The sequence below is a fragment of the Sceloporus undulatus genome, chromosome 2, assembly GCF_019175285.1.
Source record: "Sceloporus undulatus isolate JIND9_A2432 ecotype Alabama chromosome 2, SceUnd_v1.1, whole genome shotgun sequence".
NCBI classification, from domain to species: domain Eukaryota; kingdom Metazoa; phylum Chordata; class Lepidosauria; order Squamata; family Phrynosomatidae; genus Sceloporus; species Sceloporus undulatus.
This window is the reverse complement of record NC_056523.1, coordinates 124,993,914-125,000,958: the sequence shown is the minus strand read 5'-3', so window position 1 is coordinate 125,000,958 and position 7,045 is coordinate 124,993,914. Positions and strand designations below refer to the sequence as shown.

General features: G+C 46.8%; 1 protein-coding gene across 4 annotated transcripts in view; it reads left to right on the top strand.

The window, feature by feature from the left end:
• Positions 1-2,211: 2,211 nt before the first annotated feature.
• The window catches only part of DDX39A (DExD-box helicase 39A), a 26,514-nt gene continuing 21,680 nt past the window's right edge, over positions 2,212-7,045 (top strand). For 2 of the 4 annotated variants that reach the window (XM_042449071.1, XM_042449069.1), the window contains exon 1: positions 2,213-2,357. The gene's annotated coding sequence lies outside the window, so the exon portion shown is untranslated. Of the gene's footprint in view, positions 2,358-2,404; positions 2,550-7,045 lie in introns of those variants that run through there. The other 2 variants (XM_042449072.1, XM_042449070.1) reach the window with 2 other exon arrangements.

Genomic DNA, 7,045 nt, shown 5'->3' with positions numbered 1-7,045 from the left:
TGTTGCCAACAAGCCTCAAAGATATTTCCCTGCACGTTTGACCAAAACACACCAAATCCCCCCCACATAGGGTTGCCATAAGTCAGGAAATCCAAACCGGGACAAATGTAGGGCATATTTTTTAAAAATGGAGGGCACATGAAAAAAAATGATTATTTTTAAAATATGTTAACATAAATGCATGTTTCTTAGACATGCTCAAAATGGAGGACATTTTGGCATTATTCCTAGACTGATGGCAGAAATGTACTTCCCTTTCTGGCCAAACCACCCCCCCTCCTCATTCCAAAACACACGACAGCACATTTGGGCATTTCACATGTCTTTACTTAACATGGCCTCTTGCATATTTCAGAAGCTTATTCCATAACCAAACCCTTTGGGTTTAACACTGAACATGGGTTAACATGGCTATGCATATCGAACATGTCATGGTGGTTAAACAAAAAGTGGATTTGCCCTCGGTTTCATAGAATCATAGAGTTGGAAGAGACCGCAAGGGCCATCCAGTCCAACCCCCTGGTGTCTTGCACCAACTATACTTCTCAGGAGTGTGTACTTGGTCAAGGTACTTTGGTTTTTCTTCACTGCGCATGAGTATGTAAAAATCAGAGCAAATTACATTGGCCATGCCTCAGAGGTTTCATCATAATCAGCATTAAAAGGAGAAAAAACACACAGAAAAGGCACTTTGGAAAGTCACACTGTCTCGGCTTCAAAAACAGTGGGCACAGGCCTATGAAGCTGACTGATATCAATATCACCACCATCATCATCACTAACAGTGTTAAAAGAAAGCAAACTTGTTAGCATTAAAAGCAGAAAAAATACACAAAAAATAGACTTGGGGGAAAAAAATATTAGAAAAATACACAAGGGCCATGCACCTCCTCCTTCTCCTCCTCTTCCTCATCATCATCCCTCGAGTGTCCCGCATCATCCTCACCTCAGTGCCAAAGGAAATGGCCCTCTCCCCTCTGCTGCCTTGCTGGGACCGGTCCACGTGGGGACCAAACAGAGGAGGAGCTCCTCCTCCTGAGGCTGGCTGGCTGGCCAATGGGGGCAGACTGGGGCTGGAACAGCCCCGCCCCCTGCCAGCACTCACAGGCTCTGGCCTGCAGCAGGGGCAGGCTGTTCAACCCTTGCTCTGCCAGCCTGCCCTCAGGAGGAGGAGCTCCTCCTGCTTAGCCCTGCGTGTGGCCCTGAAAGGGCACGCAGCAGGGCAAAGAGAAGCGCTGGCAGCCGGCAAAGGCTGCATTGGGGGTGGCAGCCCCAGAGGCAGCTGTGCGCGACGGCAGCCGCCGCCGCCACAGCAGCAGCAACCTCCTCGACCCGGGAAAAACATGGGTCAATGACAAAACCGTGCAGGGACGCCCCCTAGTGGCGAAAAAGCGGGATTGTCCCTCCAGCAGCCGGCTTATGGCAACCCTACCCCCACATCACACCAAATATGTTTATTTTAACATGAAGGGGGTCCAGGAAGCTTTGTGCCAAATAGAAACGTGTTCGGCTGCAACCGCACTGCAGAAATAAATCCAGTTTGACACCCTTTTAATTGCCATGGCTCAGTGCTAGGGAATCCTGGGAATTCTAGTTTTCGGAGACATTTAACCTTCTCTCTCAGCAAACTCTGGTGTCACAACAAACTACAATTCCCAGAATTCCCTAGCACTGAGCCAGGAGAGTTGGCTGAGCTTTTCCTGAGGGCGGAGTTCGACCACTGTCCTCTCTCTGATTGGCTGTTAATGTGGCTCCATCCAAACAGGATTGGTTGCTCTGTAGCCTGGCTCTAGTCAGAGGGACTCAGGGGCTCAGAGAGAGAGAGAGAGAGAGAGAGAGAGAGAGCTTTTTCTGAGGGCGGGGGCGGCGACCACTCTCCAGTCCTCTCTCTGATTGGCTGAAAACTGTTAGTGTGTGACACTCCAAAAGAGGCTGGAGCTGAAATGGACGAAAGTCACCAAATCTGCACTGAAATAGAGCCAGACGCCAAAATCACACCAAAAGCGTTTAAAAATCCCCATTTTCGTGTGAAAGTCACCCCATTGGCAACACTCCCTCCCTCCAGGAATCTGACTCCGCCCCCCGCCGCCATTTTCTACAAGGTTCCTCCCTCGCAAAGCCTGGGGCTGCCTAAAAACCGGAAGTAGGGCGTCTATGCAATCTCACTCCTAAACCAATCAGGGGACGGAGAGCTTTTATTGGCGTCTCTTGGGGCGAATCCTTCGCTGCCTTTAGGAGGGAGGGGGGCTCTCCTCGGCGGCGGCCAATGGGGACCGAGGACGCTTCCTGGACCGCCTCAGTCGAAGCGCGCTCGCTCAGCCGCATACAAGCGAGGGAAGGGAAGAGGAGCCCGAGCGGTAAGTGGGGTTATCGCCTCGTGGCTCCCGGAGGGGCTCCAGGACGCCCTCCATTTTGAGCAGGAGTTGACAGGAGTGTTTTCGGCTCTGCTTTGGTCCATTTCCCTCGAGTGTCCCGCATTTGGCGGCGCCTCGCCCTCCTTTGCGGTGCGAGGGACCTCTGGCCGCCCTCTCCGTGTGTTGCGTTGCGTTGTGAGTGTTGTCTTGCGTTGCCCCCGGGGGAAGCCGCCCTCCAAGCGGCGCCTAGTGGCTCTGGCTCGGCGACGGCGCTCAGGAAAGCCCCAGGGCTCTGGGCCCAAGTTGCGGGGCTTCTGGTTCCTTCTTAGCTGGAAGGTTCCTTTGCAAACGAAAATGACTTCAGAACTTTACACAATCAATACATAAAACGCCTAAACAATACACAAGGCATGCAGACTTAAAATAGACCAGCCCCAACACACACAAAGCCCTTTCCAGAGTCTCACGGCGGGGTTGGCCAGTCCTCTGGCCAGGTTCTTTGAGAGTCGTTGGCAATATATATACGTACATATATATAGATTCCCAGTTTGGCCATGAAGCCCCCCACATGCTCTCAGCCTCCTCAAGGGAAAGCCATGGCAAAACCTCCTCTGGGCAGATCTTGCCAAGTAAAACCCTAGAATAGGGCTGCCGTAAGCCAGAAATGGCACAAAGGCAAACAAGAACAAAACAGTTTTCTGTGGGTTGAAAGCTTAACACTTTCATGGCTGGCATCCATAGTTTTTTGTTGGGGTTTTGGGCTATGTGGCTGTGTTCTGGAAGAGTTTATTCCTGATGTTTCACCAGCATCTGTGGCTGGCATTTCCAGAGAATGCTTGCCTGGAAGAAAGAGAGTGGGAGATACATAAGCATATATATATGTGTGTGTATATATATAATACCCAAATACTGTGGGACCCTTCTTTGGAAAGAAGTGGTTTACATGTTAGTGGTGGAGTTAGTTTGAATGTTGTAACTACACCATTAACGTGTAAAACCACTTCCTCCCAAACTAAGGGTCACACAGTATGTGTGTATGTATACACACACACACACAGACCATTCTCTTCTAGGCAAGCATTCTCTGAAGATGCCAGACACAGATGCTGGCAAAACACGAGAAACAAATTCTTCTAGAAAATGGCCACATATCCCCCCAAAACCCACAAAAAACTATGGCTGCCAGCCGTGAAAGCCTTCAACTTCACACATCAACAACATTTTTACCTAAAGCCAGCCCCCCCCCCAGGAAAAAAAACATATCACGTACCATCAAAGGTTTGGAGTAATAGTAATAATAATAGTTGTATTTCTTTCCTGACTCTTCTCAAGGATCAAGGCAGGGTACAACATGTTAAAACACAATTTAAAAAGGAAACACACTAAAGGCTGATTTCTTTGTAATCCACTGTGAGGGCTTTGCTTGTGGGCAGTGGTAAACTCTGGAGATGTTCTATCTTCATAGAGCATAATCTTCCAGACGTTGATGGACAGCTCCCAGAAGCCTGCACCATTAACTATCCTGGCAAGGGCTGATGGGAGTTGCAGTCCACCGACATCTGGGGAGCTTCCATGATGTATAAATTGGAAATTAGCCTTCAAAGGGAATGCTTTCAAATGTTGAGCTTAACTCTGTTTGCTGTGCAGCTGTCAACTGATCTGTATTTAATAAGCTCTAGACCTGTATGTGTTGATAGGGCTTTGTTAGTTTAGAAACGTACTGTAATTGTAAGGAAACAGTAAATTTGCTTTCTGGTTTATGCATCTTTTACGACAGTGTTGCCTGTTCTGTGACCCTCCACCCCTCTGTTTATGCCCAGCCACCAAGTGTCTTGCTGACTTGTCTTGTGGAAGAGAGGTTTGAAACTGGGAAGCAGTCATTGAAATGTTTAATAATGCAGCTAATTTAATGCCTAATGAAAGGGCAACCTTGCAGGAACCACTTCTGAAAGAGGATGAAAGGCATACTTTAGAAAACCAGTTAGTCACACTTTTGGTGGAATTAACTGATACACAAACAAAAAGTTTATAAAGTTTCAAAGGTTACTTTCTCTTTTCTGGAAAGGTGAAATTATGCTGCTTAAATCAATTTGCAGTGTACATGAGAGAAACCTTTCTAAAATGGACAGAAAAGTAAATACAGTGATGTTATCCTAGAGCTGTGTACATGTAGACTTAAAAGGAGACTTTGTAAGATCAAATGGCTGTACAGTTTTCTTTGAAGTTCCATGTAGATGGGCAAAATGTGGGAAAAGAGAGGTGTTTCCAGCCGTTGTTACAAGGATGAGTTTAAAGTTTGAAACTTATTACAGTACTGTTATTTTATTGTTTAGTTTAGGTTTGTTGTAAACCACCTTAGGCTGGGACTTTGTGAAAGGTATGATTTTTTTAAAAAATTAAATGAACAAGTCTCCTGTTGTGATCAAGGAAAGAGTCTTTAACAAGGGATTAGAGAAAGGCTCACACCATTCTTAGCAACCTTTGCATTTCTTTTTGGCTGTTTTGTATATCATCTTCTCTGATAGGAATATGAACATCTGAGCTGTGGGGTTGTGTATGTTATATGTACATGTGGAAGAGTCCCTGGCAAGGTGTATAATTTGCCTCCTGGTCAGTATATATGTAGCTAAAGAGATGCACACTACTACATGTGGAGTAGTTATTATGCTACCTATAACCAGGGAAATAATAATAATAATAATAATAATAATAATAATAATAATAATATGAAGATTTATTTATAGCCCGCCCAATCACGAAGAATCTGGGCGGGTTACAACAATAAAATACGTACATCAATTACAATAGAGTTAAAAATAAAACCCTAGACCTACTGCCCCCCCATACCCAGTACTAAAACAGAATTAAACAATAATAGTATAAAAAACATTTAAAACATTAAAAGCATTTTAAAAAAGGCAGAAAGATAGGCGGTGAAGAATAGACAGATGAGGGGACAAATATCTCTATATCTGGGGAGAGTAACTAAGTTGGAAAGGCCTGCCGGAAGAGATCCGTCTTAAGTGCTTTCTTAAAAGCTGTCAGAGTGGAAATGTGACGGATCTCCTCTGGCAGGTCGTTCCATAGTTTAGGAGCAGTAGTAGAAAAGGCCCTCTGGGAAACTGATTTTAGCCTAGATTTTTTTGGCTGTAGTAGATTTCTTCCAGAGGACCTTAGTGTGTGGGGCAGACAATAGGGAAGAAGGCGTTCCCTCAAGTACTCTGGGCCCAAGCCATATAGGGCTTTAAAGGTAATCACCAACACCTTGTACTTTGCCTGGAAACTAATAAGCAGCCAGTGCAGGGACTTCAAGACCGGTGTTATATGGCCATTCCTAGAAGCTCCCATGATCAATCTGGCTGCCATATTTTGTACCAACTGAAGTTTCCGAACTTGGCACAAGGGTAGCCCCAAGTAGAGCGCATTACAGAAGTCCAGTCGAGAGGTTACCAGTGCGTGTACTACTGTTTCCAAGTCCCTTGGCTCCAGGAAGGGGCACAGTTGGCATATCAGACAAAGCTGATAACAGGCGCTCCTTACTGTCGTATCCACCTGAGCTGTCAGTTGGAGCGACGAGTCAAGGAGCACCCCCAAGCTGCGGACAGAGTCTTTCAGGGGAAGTGTGACCCCATCCAGAACTGGCTGACATAATTGCATACCTGGATTCGGGGTTCCTATAGCGAGTACCTCCATCTTACCTGGATTCAGTTTGAGTCGGTTTTCCCTCATCCAGTCCATTGCCGCCCCAAGACAGGCATTCAGAGGAAAGATGCCATCCTTAGTCACTGCTTCAGTCCGAGACATAGAGAAGTATATTTGGGTGTCATCAGCGTACTGATAACACCGTGCCCCATGTCTCCAGATGATCTCATCCAGTGGCTTCATGTAAATGTTAAACAGCATTGGGGACAGAATCACACCTTGAGGGATGCCCAATTTGAGCTCCCTCTTGGCCAAACAACTGTCCCCAAGCAACACCATCTGGAACCTGCCCGAGAGGTAGGACTGGAACCACTGCAATGCAGTGCCTCCAATACCCAACTCTCTCAGGCGTTCCTGAAGGATACCGTGGTCAAAGGTATCGAAGGCCACTGAGAGGTCCAAGAGCACCCGCAGGGTCACACTTCCCCTGTCGAGATCATCGACTAAGGTGACCATGGCAGTCTCAGCTCCATATCCCGTCCTGAATCCGGTTTGAAATGGATCCAGAAAATCCGTTTCCTCCAAGACTGCTTGTAGTTGATTGGCGACTGCTCTCTCGATTACCTTGCTCAAAAATGGTAGTAGTGAAACTGGTCTGTAGTTATTTCTATCCAGGGGGTCCAGGGAGGGCTTTTTTAAGAGTGGTCTAACTACTGCCTCCTTGAGACAGGGAGGCAGGGAGCCTTCTCTTAGGGATGCATTAATTATGTTTTTCAGCATCACCATGATTTTTCCCCCCTGGATAGCCAGCCAGGTTGGGCAAGGTCGAGAGGGCAAGTTGTCTTTTTCAAACTACAGTGGTGCCTCGGGTTACGAAATTAATTCGTTCCGTGGCACCGTTCGTAACCCGAAAAGCCTTCGTAAGCCGAATTGCCATAGGCGCTAATGGGGAAAAGCCGCGATTCCGTGCGAAAAAGCCGAAAAAAGCACCAAAAGTTGGGGAAAAGCCGCGATTCCGTGCGAAAAAGCCGAAAAAAGCACCAAAAGTT